The sequence below is a fragment of the Haliotis rubra genome, unplaced genomic scaffold, assembly GCF_003918875.1.
Source record: "Haliotis rubra isolate DU_JTF1 unplaced genomic scaffold, ASM391887v1 Scf237, whole genome shotgun sequence".
Classification (NCBI taxonomy): Eukaryota; Metazoa; Mollusca; class Gastropoda; order Lepetellida; family Haliotidae; genus Haliotis; species Haliotis rubra.
In genome coordinates this window covers 667,405-682,813 of record NW_025766414.1, presented here as the reverse complement: position 1 = coordinate 682,813, position 15,409 = coordinate 667,405, and the positions used below count along the sequence as shown (strand labels likewise).

The window sequence follows — 15,409 nt, the reverse complement described above, 5'->3', positions numbered from 1 at the left end:
ACTGTCGCTTCATCTCGGATTGTGACTTTATTAAAATTTGAAATATAATAACATTAGGTTCCATGTCGCATCTATTTCTTACGTCCATTTCTCTAAAAGGCACACTGTACATGATCAACTCTATAATCCCAAATATTCATAAACACAGTGGGTGAAATCGGTTAAGGTAACTGAACTCAGATGTCACTCGTCCAATTTCTTTCAAAATTGATTTAGGCTTAGATTGCTAATACCTCCAGTAACAGTTATATATAACTGAATACCGTAAAACTCATAAAGGGAACTGGGTTTAATACCGTAAAACATACAAAGAGAATCGTGATGGACAAAGTAAAAACATAAAGAAAACAGGTGCATACCGTAAAACACCTAAAGAAAAGCTGGGTATCTACCTCAAAAAGAGAAGTGCCCAATGTAACGTTGTATCTAACGCAGTCAATCTTATCTCAGTGTTATAATACACTTTCATTAATGTTAAATCCAATTTAAAATATTCTTAATATGTTTTGCTACATATACCATGCGCCTGTCATGTACGTTACGGTTTCAATTAGGACACATTTCTGATATTACTCTATGAATCCACACATATGTGTGACACATACAGACGTACGCACACGCACGCACGCACACATACACACCATAACAATACGGAAATCAGAAGCCGATGTTACAGGGTGTATCCATTTCTCTCCAATCGATGTCAATTAGCGATTGACGAAGTGTGTGGAGTTCGGCCAGCAAGGCACAGTGTGATAGATGCTAGATGACAGGTAGATGCGTGAAACGAATGCAGCAGCTGGTGCAACAGGTGCTTGTCGATATTAACAAGATACACTGTCACTCATGTTACGGCCTAGATGCTATAGACGATAGATGGCGGATGACGGATTACGGATACTGTTAAACTTTTGAAACAAACATTTTGTGTGTTTATATTTAGTAGAACATGTGCTTGCTAAACGGTGTAGGTTGCATTGAGAGGGTAATTAATATATGTGAATGTATATTTTTCATGGTTACAATTTTAATTGGAGTTATTATTCCGATATTAGGGAGTTCGTTTCTTTTGTCATATATCAATATTTTACGTAATAGACAAACTCGTATACGTAGTATCTCCACAGTTACTGAAATAAGCAGCGCATCTAATTATCCGTTTATGACAACATTTACGGTAGAGTCTAAACTGTATTATACCAACTGGGTTTGATTCACAGCATGGGCATAATATGTGAAGTTCATTTCTGGTGCTGAAAGGGCGTTGTATCGAACTTACTCACTCACCCATTTATATAATGCACTATAATACAGGCATGATAACTAATGGGATTTTAAAAGCTTTCTCGATACTTTATGTCACTACTTTACGAGCACACTAAACCTGTGACTGTTTATTGTTACTCAATTGGCTTCGGTGTGATCGTGTTCCAGGGCTGTCCTTCAAACACAAAATACAGTGTATTAAAAGTCTTGAGTGTCGTACTGCGTGGCCCTTTACGGATATCACTTAAAGGGACTCTCAGTGTGTGCTAAAACCCAGTATGACCTGGTAATCTGTTCATATCGGGCGGTTTGCAACAAGGGCAAATATAATTTATGTACACTCGACCGTTTAACTCGGTGTTAAGATATATTCCAAACTGTTAACTATCGAAATTAATTTTGAGGTCACTGAGATGTTTATTTCATACTGACGTCATGCTCACATGGAATATTCTTTTTAAGTAAGGTACTCGCATGTACTGAAGTTAATGTGTACTTTCTAAACCTCTTTGGGTGGTGGAGTAAGTCGCCTGGTGGTTAAATCGTTCAATCGGCACGGATTAGATTCCCCACGTGGGTACAATGTGTGAAGCCCATTTGTGGTGTCCCCTGCCGTGATATTGTTGAAATATTGCCAAATGCGGCGTAAAACTAAACTCACTCACTCTAAATCTAGTAGTTCACATGGTTAGCAAGACGTAATTCTGACCTAGATGAAGATTATTTGAAAGTTTTCCTGTGAAGAGTGATCTGCGACGACACTTATATTAACATTCATATATGTTAGTTATCACAACTCAGGGATAAAAGGCAGTTCGTTACATCCGATTTTTCGCCACATTGACAGTAACGTTAGTTATGACAGTTCGCTGATGAAAAGCATTTCGTTACATCAGAAGTTTTGCCACAATGATAGTAACGTTAGTTTCCACACTTCGGGGATTAAAAGCAGTTCGGTACATCCGTTATTTCGCAACAGTAACAATACCGTTAGTTATCACAGCTCGGGCATTATAAGTAGTTCGTTACATCCGTTGCAAAGCCAGTAAATACGCGTCTTCCAGGACTTCATTACACCAGGTTTGGACTATTGGTAATTCGAACTGTGAATATTGCTACAACGATTCTTGGTATCGAATTTGACAATTTAGGCGGAAAGAGGACCATCAAATTAATGGATATCTGATGAATATATGAATACATCAGTAAAATGACAGTCTAGACAGACCTATTTGCTTCATTAATGGCTGAATTCGACCATTGAATAATCAAAATACCTCTCCTACCATCACCGAAGCGCCACGCCCTCTATCATCTATACATGTATCTGACAATATCCTTCAAATCTCGCCACAAACGTGTATTTATCGCAACACGTGGTGCGGCTATTTAACCAAGACCTTTGCTTTTCGCTAGCCTATTGTTTGAACTGATGGCTATCGACCGACAATAAATTAGAAGCGGTGTAACTGACGCGCACTGGTCGTCCTTTGGGATGGACACTGTCCAGTTGTGTCCAGTACTTGACATGCAACCCCCAGGGGCATGGGGGAGGGGTCAGGTTCGCGCAGCTGTAGTTAGATCCAGTACTGATTTAAAATACCTACATTTTCCTTTTAAAATACTCTCGTTTTAAAAACACGTGGTGCTACGGTAATTGTCCTTTAATGGAGTCTCTCCCGTTTAGTGTCCAAAAATGGTCACAACAACGGAACAATTACAAGCGAAGATTAATTATTGGAGTTTAGACAGCGAGCCGGTCAATAAATGGCGGAAGTTGCAGGTCCGCCCCCTCTCGGGCGGACGGGAAACTAAGGACGTCATGAGAAAACTCCATTTGGTTATCAAGTCATAGAGGTGTATGTAACAGACATGACAGCGAGCGTTCCCGCGTTGCCCTGCAAACCAAATGAAGATAATTCTAGTTGGCTAAGCGGCATTTGTCAATAGAGGGATAGTTATCTACCGAAGTCTCGTAATTTCACGACGTGGGTTAATGCTTCCGTTGTTTGACGTTACCACTAAGCATGGTCGTCAAATGACGCCAGCGCGAGGAAGCGATATGTAAATATTGATGTTCTTTCTTAATAAAGACACAGCAATTTACGCCTACACAAGCGTAGTTTGGACGTTAAACTGAATGTGCCGGTTCTTACAAGGGTGGGCGTATTTCTGTTACTTTATATTCTATTAGTTTGGTGTACCGGAATGATGTTGAAGGATAAAGCAAAATAGTTCTGTTTTCAAAAGGAAGGATGGGTGATGTTTTAAAGAATAAAAAACCTGGTGTTCAATAAAACATGTCCTATTACCAATGCCTCAGCCGATATAGGAAACAAATGACTGCACATTCATCGGTCGGTCGATTTAGTTGTCCGAACACACAAATGTGCTTCAATAAGCGTGGAATTGAATTAAAAACGCGTTCAATAGGCTTATTGGTTTACCCTAATGTATTAGGAGATGCACGTCTTCGCGCATAACAAAGTTACGACATGCCGCAAAGTGTCGATGTGTGTCTTTTGATATCTTAAAATCAGCACGGACAACACAATCATAGAAATATGAAAGTTCAATATGCTCTCTATAAAATGCTTTGGTTTTATTCTGGGCTCTACACAATTACGACATTCCGAAAAGCAGTTGTTATCGAGTTATTTTTTTCAATAGAAAGATTGAAACTTTCCCAGTGACTCCCGTTCGCTGCGGGGGTAATTCGGTCGAGGTGTCTCCGTCGCGGAGTGATACATCGATTCTGTAAATTATCTTACAAGAGCAGACCTGGTTTGAGAAACATCGAAATTGTCAACAATTGATTTGATGAGGCGGAGTTTAAAGCACGGAGAATTCTTTGGCGGCAAATTAGGCATAGTTGATTTGATTCCGACGTGCTTTTCAGGGACGGAGGATACTTGGAAAGATGATCAAGTGAGTTCATCAAAGGACCCTTCTGAGAAGGGCGACTAAATGGCAGTCGGCGTTCTCTCGCGGTGGCCATGATAGTGGAAACGACGTCGGGAGGGAGATGTCGTTAAGGGTGTCACCATAACCAGTACTGCTTGATAAATCACACAAGCATGGCGTTGTTGCTTGCATTGGTGTGTTGAAGCGCTACGTACCAGAAAATATATAATCAACACTTAAGAATACTGTTATTTACGGCGATTTAACAACGGAAAGTAATAGTTTTAAGGGATTTTAGAAGTAGCACCAATAAAGCGATTTTATATTAATCCGAGGTGAGACTGCACGTGTGGTTATTCTGCCTCGAGGCAACAATGAAATATTCAAATACCTGGTTATCTATTGACAGCTCGGTTACTTCCGGCATATCAAATCGTTCATTTCCGTCGTGGCGAAATCAGCAAACCCTTTTGGTCCTTTACGCGGCTGTCAAAGGCAGAATGATTGATAATTACGTAGTATAGGGAGAAATCGGAAAATGGCGGCTTTTCCAGACCACACGACAGCTCGCATAAGAGGAATAACAGTTTTATTGACATGCGTGGTAGACAGCGCGACAAGCATTAATAGTTGCTATAGCTCCACGTGACTTAACCGGAAAATCCCGAAGGTGGTCGATCAATTTGTGTGTGAGATTAACCTGTCAGTTACGCATTACGAGAGGTGGTGACAAAACAGCTGCCACGCTGTGACGCTTTTACAAACGAAGTCGAAAGGACCACGATATAGACGATCGAAACTAACTTCCTTCGACCTTTCTAGTGATTGGTTTTGGGCCTGTGAAGCTGTCGGTTCGAACAGTCAGAGGAATACGCGGAGTTAGTTTTTGTTGTTTTCCCACACTCCTGAAAGCTAGTCTTCCCTACTGTTACATTAATGACATGTTAGCCATGATGCAGGTTGCGACAGTGTCAATTTAATTGGAATTGTGACATATCTGACGTTTTGTAAAGCAATCAACGTGTGCGCATGGAGATTCATCACACGTCTATAACACCAGGCGTACAATTAAAAAGAAAATGTCGAGCGTCTAAATTTACATATTTTGTTATTTAGGAGGTTTTGCTATTGTTGGAAGATTGGCCTATTTTTTCTTAACTTAACAATTCGTATCCCGACGGATGTTATTCTCAATCACGTCCGAGTTGATTATATTTCTTATTTGTAGTAATTTGAAGTAATTCCTGGAGTGGAAACAGTATGTTCAGAATTTAAACATATTAAAACACCGGTTGCGTCATCTTTCCCCTGCTTGAAATCTAATTCGTTATACAAAAACATTGGACTATTCATGTTGATGTTTCCCACCTGATGGGTGGCAGATTGATCGACTTTAAATCTAGTTTCTGTGCGTTCATGAGTACGTCAATTGCACGTTGACCTGACCGCGAGGATCTGGGCTTTTCTTAATCACTTTGGCGGTGGGGTAGCCTAGTAGTTAAAGCGTCCTCTCGTCAAGCTGAAGACCCGGGTTCGATTCCCCATATGGTGACAGTGTGTGAAACCCATTTCTGGTGTCCCCCGCCGTGACATTGTGGCGATACACCATACTCACTCACTCAAGTAATCACTGGTCTGATACAGTTCATACTGTTGGGGTGGGGTGGGGTGGGATGATGTGGGGGTGGAGGGTACACACACGTGGTCATCAGTGACGACAGAAAGCATGAGAATAGGGCTGGGATAATTGAAGGATGAAGGTGCATTTGGATTTAGCTTAGATGGGACGTTGTGCAGAAAATGTGGTGATTCGGGGTTTGGAGGGATGTTGGACAGTTGGTGGTAGTGGAATCTGGTTGCAGATGGGCCTTTCTGGGTCCGGGGGCGGCGAGGGTGGAAGACCAGTGATGGTGGAGATGTGATGGGATTTAAGTGGAAAGATATTACCCAAGGGTAGGGTAACGTATGGAGCTGAAGTGATATTGGTCGTATCTAACAACTAGTCCTCACGCTGACCTCTCCGAGCGATCTGGCTGTGTGGTGGGAATCTTATTAATGCCAATACAGATATACCACATTCTGCCAAATGGACAAAAACACGTATTTGCCTATTTAACTTACAGTTGACGTACCTCTCAGTGGCATCCCCTTAAAATAATGTATATTCCTAATAATCTAAAACAGCTTTCATATGATTAAAGTGATAATATCGATCAGTAGCTTCCAATGTCACTCTCTCTCTCTCTCTTATCTACAATATCCACAAAATATCAACACTTTCCATAAAGCCGACGACAATGGGTTGTAATTCATCCTAAAGTCAATATCTTCAACCACCATGCCCCATTTCAGAATGGACATGACACGTGCTACCTGCACCAACCCACTTAGTGTAAGCCCGATCAGGCTAAACTCGAAGCCACCAATCCAATTTCCCTATTAGCTGAAGGGAATATTTTTCCATTTACACCAGTCGAAGCTAAAGAGCTCGGCGGGTGTAATTCCGAGCCTACCGACATCGTGAAATAGGCATCTGTGTATTGCTGACGTGCAGATGTGTGACAGGCGATTGACACAGACATTGACATCACTGTGAACATTCCCTGTCAATATTAACCCTCTCCAACATGTTTGTTCTAATCGACCCAAGCGATATTCAGTTGAAAGCAAATTCATTACTACATTCATAAATATTAATGAATTGACATAACTATTAATTAGAAAATCAAAATATTTTAAAACTAAATAGGATAACCTGCTTTCTCAACATTGTCTTTAATAAACTTAAAAATCAATGAATACAAAATGTCATCCATCTAATTCACTTCAACAGTTTGTAAATAACGTTCGTTCTTGAAACAAGCTGAAAACAGGCTGCACTTTTCACACGTTTCGAAATACAACATGTCAACTTAACCCTGTAAACAAATGTCACAGAATACATCCTTCGCATATGCTAGTCATAAGCTAAAAGCTATTATCGACGTCCCTGCAACCTATTAGTGGACCACGCACGACCCACTGAGAAATGTGACAACTCAAGGGAGGTCACTCTGATTTGGGGTTGATGAGCCACGCTGCACGTTTTGTGTCGGTAATAACACCAACTTATTTGAAATTAAGTACCTGTCACGACCCCATTAATCCCGACCGTATTTACTGATTAAGCCAGTGCATCTTGGTTATTGTCAGCTATGTACATATTACAATAAATTATGTTTACTGTTTAATTTTCACGAGGTACGTTGGCCTGTAATAGTATGTAGCGATTTTGCTGTATTTGCATAAGAGTCAGCAGTTAGTGTCCCCAGTGATAGAAATGTGTGCATTATTGTCGATGTACATTCACTTGAGGAGACCCATTTAATTATCAGGGTCAAGTTCAGTGCATTTAGATATCTGCAAATATGGAATCGACAACAAATGTAAACAGTCCTGTCAATGCCATAAAGTGATGTATGTCAGTTTTATATAAACATTCACAGTGAGAAATCGAAAGGTAATATTGATCCAGTTTGGTATAGAAGGTGTAATGGAGAGTTATCGTGCACTTTTGTCGTTTAGAAAATATGGTGTCTTTATAAGACACACACAGACACACAGACACACAGATTGTGTTCATTAACCTTTTTTGAATAGCATATTTTTTAATAGTAATAGTATATATATTCACACACATTTCAGGGTTGTTCAGTGAAAGCATGTAAATGATTTATTCTATCTGGACTGGAAAGTGAAGTAATTTGCAAATGAACAGTTTATAACTGCTCGAATTTCATCCGTTATGAAATAATATTTACTATTGCATAAATCAACATACATTTCAAAGTCAATAGGGACACGGCGTGCTTATTTGATACCCATAATCTGTTAAATATCATAATGGGATTTGAAAGTTCACGTGACAGGACCATTATTCGACTGCTGTCAATAGTACGTTTAATAGGACCACGAATTATGGTAAAGTTTAAATGTCGTCCCACCGTCAATATGCAGATGAGAGCTGTGCATGGCGCTCATTATGTTTACATTAACACATAACGCTCGTGTCCAGACATGTTCATAAACCCCGTGTCACTATACCCTCGTCCCCCGACATAACGCTATTTAGGGTATTACTAACGAAATGATGTGTAATTGAACTAGCATTTGTAACAACAGGACGTTAAAAAGAGGTATAGTGTATTTGAGAATCCATCCGATGCTTTCCATGGTGCCATTATGTAGCTTGCCAAATACGATCTGATTGACCCCCTTCCATAACGTTACTGCGACCTAAAGACAAATATGGCGTATTTGCCGAGATCTGAGTCCCTCTTCACGCATTGACACATGAGATTTGAGACAGGTAGAAGGGATAAGACTCGAACCCAGCTCAAACGTTAACGAAGCTCTCGAGAAAAAGATTTACACAATTTCCAGTGTTTGTCGTACAAGCAATCGCCGAATCTTTCACTGAAGCCTAATCTCCTTTAATTCCTTGGCCTACAGAAAACTTTAGAAAAAAATTCGATACAATCTTTTGAAATTTAGCGTGGTTGGGACTTTGAGATTATCATCCGTGAGCATGCTCATCGGTGTTCAGTCCGAGAATGGTACAGATTGATTCAGCAAAGTGGGGATGTATTGCAAGAATTACCGACGGCGCGAGCTCTTTGCTGTACTTAATTCAAGCATGACGAAATAAAATAACACTCAAAACCATCTAAAGATATCTAACCTTAATGATCATTAACTACTGCTGGAGTACTTGTCAAAAGAAACACATCGCCCCACACTTAAGGAACAAAGAATTGGTCGTGTATTAATGCACTATTAATTTCCTGACTTTTAAATCTTTGCTATATTGCAACGCATTACTACGTAATTCAAAGACTTGGTCGGTGCATTAAAGCCATGAAATACTAAGGGCGGAAAGTTGGCTTTGAAGATGTCGTAATATCGTTCCGAATTTCACACTTTAACTGTGAAGGAAAAGGATTAAAGACGTCTTAAATTGCAAGTGTGACAACAAACGTCCATTGTGTCTTATTTTAGACAGCGGGGGATAAACCGCGGTCCAGCTCATCACCATGCAGGAACCATAAACTGAGACACGAAAGTATGGCTGTCCGTCAGGTCACGCTGACCCAACGCTGAATAACAATCTATGTGGCGTCGTTAAGCGGCGCGAGGTGCCGGGATGTCGCAAACAGCGGGCAGTGTCGTAAAAGAAAGATCAGTGGTCTACTAACCTTGATGTTTATAACTACTTAGTTGAGTTTACAAATTGCACCCACTTGCTAAATTTCACGGGCTAGGTGGCGAGACGTTAACGTAGCACCATAATCCGTCACGCTAGATGCACGCTGAAATTGGGACATGATGACCACATGTTTGACCGCTCAATACGTTTACTGTTAGCCTCCACACATTTACAATAACGATTTAAGACCTTTGTTAAAAGAATAACTAGTAAAAATACAACCATATCAACAGACAGGTTTTTTATACAGTAACAGATACTATATTGCATATACAGCCTTTATATGAATAGTATCGAGCATTTTGTTCACAGCCTAATTACCACAAATGTTTTTTTTCAGATAAATCGTTCACAACACTTCAGGATTTCCTTATGAAGAGGCAAGAAGTCGACCTGAACTGCATCGAATGCATTATGAGAAATGGTTGTTCTTAATACGCCTTATCGTTATGATATCTTCTACTTGCCCAAACAAACTCATTGTGATTAAAAAAGGATATTTTGATTTGCACCATGCTGTATTCAAGTCGAAAACATAACCCTCAGTATAACTATACAGAAACAGGGAGCACTGCTCGTTCTGTAGTTTAAGGTGCCGCTACACGTTGTGTTGTGTTGCCTCCCTTGGGCATGTCAGGATCGTAGGTCGGTTCGAATCCCGGTTTCCCCGATCATGTTTCTAGCATCACAACCATGCTCAGAGTAAGTGAGTATGGTTTTACGCCGCTTTTAGCAATAATACAGCAATATCACGGCAGGGGAAACCAGGAATGTGCCTCACGCATTGTACCCATGTGGTGAATCGAACCCGGGTGTTCCGCGTGATGAGCAAACGCTTTAACCACTAGGCTACCCTACCGCCCCGCCTATTCATCGCCCAACTCAGACATTCATAACATAAGCAGCAGTCTTCCATAATCTAGCAATGCAATATTTCAGTAACAATAGCAACAGTAATGGCGAAGCAAGTTGATTCTTGTACAAGAAACAATAACAGATACTCAAATCTGATACGAGATAAACCTGGATCCCTAGCAAAGAGATTTGTTTAATGACATCACCTAGCACGGGATACATATTTTATGAAGCTCTGTGCAGTATTATAGCGCTGGTCATAATAAGGGCACTTGGGCGATATCGCCACAAAAACAGCTGTGCAATGGTGCGATGTCAGCATCCAAACAGCTGTGCATTGAAACTCGAGTGTAGAGCCTTGAATTGTGTTAAAACCTATTAGAGATGACAGCGTTTTTATTTACAATAAATGTAACTCGCGTGGCATAGTATATTCTACTTGTGGAGTGTTTATCTCCACTCCGTGCGAGAGCGGCTTGCTGTGCCAAGCCATTTACGTAATAAAATGCCGTTTTATGTGATAATTGTAAAATAAAGCATGGCGCTAAATATTGTATTTATTGCACGTGGAGACTGTCACTTTATATTTAAGGGTTTCTGATAAGATATGGTGTGTTGTCCCTTTCTAACACATATGTGGTATTAAGTACCACAGTTTCGGTATTGTGGCTGATTGAGTTTGGGTTTAATGCCTCTTTGAACAGTATTCCAGTTATATCACAGAAGGGATGATGGGGGTGGGGGTCAAACCCGTGCCTGGAGCAGATAACGGTAAACTTTGCAAACTGCCACCTGTTGCAAAGTACTTTTGATCTGGGACATCCACGTTGGCGTTTGTGCTTCATATCTACCACATAAATTACCAATACAGTTTAAATATGAAATATGTAATTTGAAAGAATTTGACGAATGGCAATGTCGAGCGAATAGAGCTTACGCTTACGTTTGATGGTGACTTTAGATGTGACATACAATGTCATTAATTCGGTGATGATTCATTTGAAATTTTTGATATTATAAGGTTGCAGGGTTTTTGGGGTTGTTTTTGTTGTTGTTGTTTTTAAAAAAAAAAATTCTATTCCTGCTCTGTGCATGGTTGTGTTAACGCACTGTTCACGTGGATAATGTTTGGGTTAAATAGAGGTTTCAAGAGTATTCTTTAGCGCGGTAATTTACCCAAAACGAATTACTATATTTCGCTACAGATGACAAATATTAAACTATCGATCTTCAGAATGATTTGCGATGAGGTTCCCGGACTCGTAAAATCAGCGTCGGGATTGATGCTATTGATTGAAATTGACATCAAAACGTTGATCGGTTTGCTTTCGCGAGGCGCATTCACCCGACGGGCATACATAAATATTATATTTGTCCCAGTACGAGACAAGGCTGTGACGGCTATGTAAAACGATGCCGTAGTTCAACAGGACCATGGTATGACTATCAACCCTGTCAATCAAGTTGCCCTCGCATTTGACAGGGTCACATTCACGAAATTAACAAGCCATTGACAAATAACATGACGAGCCGACACCTGACAGGGAGATGGATTAATCTCCTGAAAGCCCACCTGTGTGTGGTGCTTACATATATAGATTTTTAAACTGCTTAATTGCAAAGGTTTTCTTTAGAATTCAGAGTCAACTTCAAATACGTACAGCAAGTTTTAGAAGTAAATATCTACATGTGCCTATCTCAGTTTGTCTAGTGAACGGAATGGACGAAGAATCAACACGCGAATTAAGCCAGCATCAACTCAAATAATGAAATGTACTTGAAGAATATATTTAATGTGTGGGTGTCCCGTTTATCCCCAGGTGGGGGAATGTGGCAAAGGGGGTACGTTGACTTGTCATCGTCTGTTTCAATTAGCAAATGTCTACGTAAAGATGGACCAATCATGAGGCCAGGGGCCACTCGGAAACAACGTTGTGGTCACCTGGCAAGCGGAGCTAAGTCTTATTTGTGTACCATTAACTGGTCCAGGAGAACCTGGATGACCTTACGGAGGTCAATGCACTTGACTTCCGTCTGGAATTATACGAGTTAATCTCAAAGGTATTTTACAGTTATGTCATGACCGACTGCGGTGTAAATACCCCAAAACGCGACCCCTCATTGTTACATGTTAAATAGAGATTTTTTTAACCTCGCGTGTTTCCGTATCATTAATATGATATATTTGGAATAAAAAATATGTATTATGCTCGCCAAAGGCTCATACATATTTTTTATTCCTAATATATCATGTGATACGGAAACACACGAGGTTAATAATCTCTTTATCATATAATGTCATTCTTAAAATTACTCTTACAAAGAAGCAAATCGTACTTGAATTTATATTAAGAGAATCGAGCATTCGCGTAACCATACTTAGCGGTACACCAAGGTGAAGGTCGTTCATGACGGCGGCATATGGTTGTGACTAGTCGCTAATACAGTGCAAACATAACTCATGCTTAAAATAAGATCTTTCTGTCTAAAAAGAACAACAAAATCGAGCAGGGTTTTCCTGGCAGTGTTTCTATTTTCACTGCGGGTAATCACCTCATCAATATCAGTTTCTGATACCTGACGGAATCGATTCGTCGTCTGTATTGTGATCGATAGATCAAAATCCTTGGTTGGCACCTTTCTTAGACGATTGCCTTGCAGTCGTGCCTCATAATCCGTACCTTCAATTTGAACGAAGTACTCCGTTTCATGTTTTCCAAAGTCAATTACTGCAGTCCCGACTCCAGAACCTCTGTCATCAATTCTTACTGAATCACTAATTTTTAGAATGGGGGAAGCCATGCATGTTTGTCTACAAACAATGTAAACTCGCGACGACGTCATCAATAAAATGTTAAAACGTTTTAGGATTCGCATGACCGTGTATGGAGTTTTGTGAAAGTAGTTCGTGGATTGACGTAATTTGCATAGTTATCATATTTGGATACCAAGTTATCAGATTGCTTTAATGCACCGATAACACCTCCATTAGATTATATATTTTAATAACTACACAAACTTTAAACCATCATTGTATCGAATCTTATGTTTTTTTCTCAACTTGAAGATTAACTGTGTTTCCCCATCTGTTTCACAACACGTCTTTTCTGTCCACTAGTAGATGCCATTATTAATAGGCTTGTTTCTTGGTTGTGAGGAGAAGTGTTGATATTGCATGCAATTGTGTGATATTGTCATATTGTATCAAACCTGGGTATAATTTCTAAGTAAAATAAGAAGCTCAATCACAAAATATTCTGTCACTTATTTCTATATTTCTCCTGTAAAAAACAATGCGTAATTAATAGACGTGATATTGAGCAACCAATTAAGCCAAACGAGGCATAGGTCACTAAAAGACCTTTACTTGATACGATGTGACTAAGATACCGAACTATTAAGATAATCATGTTTCGCTGTTAGATTAAAATGGTAAATCTAATATAATCACTTTGGGTTATTGTGACATAGGAAAATGTACTTGCAGATACCATTTCAGATTGAGTTTGTTGCTTGTTGTTTGTATATTCGATGGCACTGTGATATTTAACGATTGCTTCAAATGAATATGTTGGTTCACATTTGGGATTTGTTAAACAAATTGCCATATCCTCATTGCATCGATTTTGCAATTGTTAAGACAGAAATATATCGTAATGAACACAAATTGAAGCGCCTTGTTACTGTAAATGTATCTAATCGGTCACATATCTGAAAATTGTTTTCGGAAGAAATGTATTCCTTTATTGAAATTGATTGGATTTCAGTAGCACAAAGATCGACGAGTAGATGTATATTAATCTCATTTGGGAAGGCTGGTCTGCGATGGCTCTGTTCTTCCAGCTGAGCGTGATTGCTGCAGACCTCGCAGCACGAAACTAATGCCCACCGAGACAACGCAAGTTACTGAGTAAAATGAATTACAAAAATATCAAATTCGCAACGGAATTCAACTCTCGCCTCTGCACTACGCGACGTCACACCCTTGAAGTCTCGCGAGAATTGAAAGATTGTGAGTTATACCATGACCCCACAGAGTGCCCGGTCTATTTTGGGGATGATTGTCTGCAATAACGCGATAATTGAACGAGGCTTAACGAGAGCATAAAACCCGTTATATAACGCTTGTGGGCCAGTAACGGTTAATTGTAGATTGTAGCCATGCTAAGGAGAATACAACGAGGTCTCATTATAAAATATCGTGATATCTGAATTTAAGGCTGCCCCTTTATTCTTGCATTTAAAGCCTGTGATAATGTCAGAAAAGACCTTCATGAAATCGTTTATGGTGGCTCATAAACCTTCTTATTTTGCTACCTCAGCTGTTTTCCAGGGATTATATTATACAAGGCCTTGAGTTAAATGAAAAAAAACATTCAAGAGGCATTCAGTCTGAAATCGAACGGATGCATTTTCCTTTTCAGCACAAAAGTGAATTATTTTTATTGAAAAAATGGATTTGGAAATAAACGCTATTAACGAAGCCTTAGCTGTGACAAGACCTGTCAAATGCAATATGACACCCGCATCTCAAATCTTTACACGGAATTTCATATGAATTACCTAAGGATAATGGATGGGTCGATACTGCCTATCTTCTTGGAATCCTCGCCGACGCGTTTCCAATGGCATTTCTAATAAAAACACAGCAAGACGTTATTTTCAGGTACCGTATTTACTCTGTGGTGCCGCAGAGACATTTTCAAGACAACGTATTCTGCTAGACTAATGTTTGTAACAGCATCCACTCGTGTCTCATATAAGATAAACGATAAATCACGTCATAAAGAACTACGGAAAATATAGGGCTGACCAGAGCGTTGACATAAATTGAGGAGCGAAAATTAAATCAAGTCCTCCAGATGTACAATACTTCGAGATATAGAATACTTCGAAGTGTGCCAGATAATTCGATATGGGAAGGCCTATATTCAATCTAAATGATACTCAGATCTAATGTGAGCTGTTCAGACCACAGACCCAGTTAAGTGAATGTTTCTTTTGACAAGTAGTGTAGATATACATCATCATCTACAGCGGAAAACAAGGCAGAAAAAGGCAATGTGTTGCTTTGGACGGGTTTCTTGGAAATGGACTTTGAAGTGGCACTACTTTGAAGAGGTAGAACATCCTCCGAAC

General features: G+C 39.7%; 1 protein-coding gene across 1 annotated transcript in view; it reads right to left on the bottom strand.

The window, feature by feature from the left end:
• LOC124278447 (neurogenic differentiation factor 6-B-like) overlaps window positions 1-15,409 on the bottom strand; it is a 53,518-nt gene that overhangs the window by 26,239 nt on the left and 11,870 nt on the right. The gene's annotated exons all lie outside the window — the stretch shown is intronic.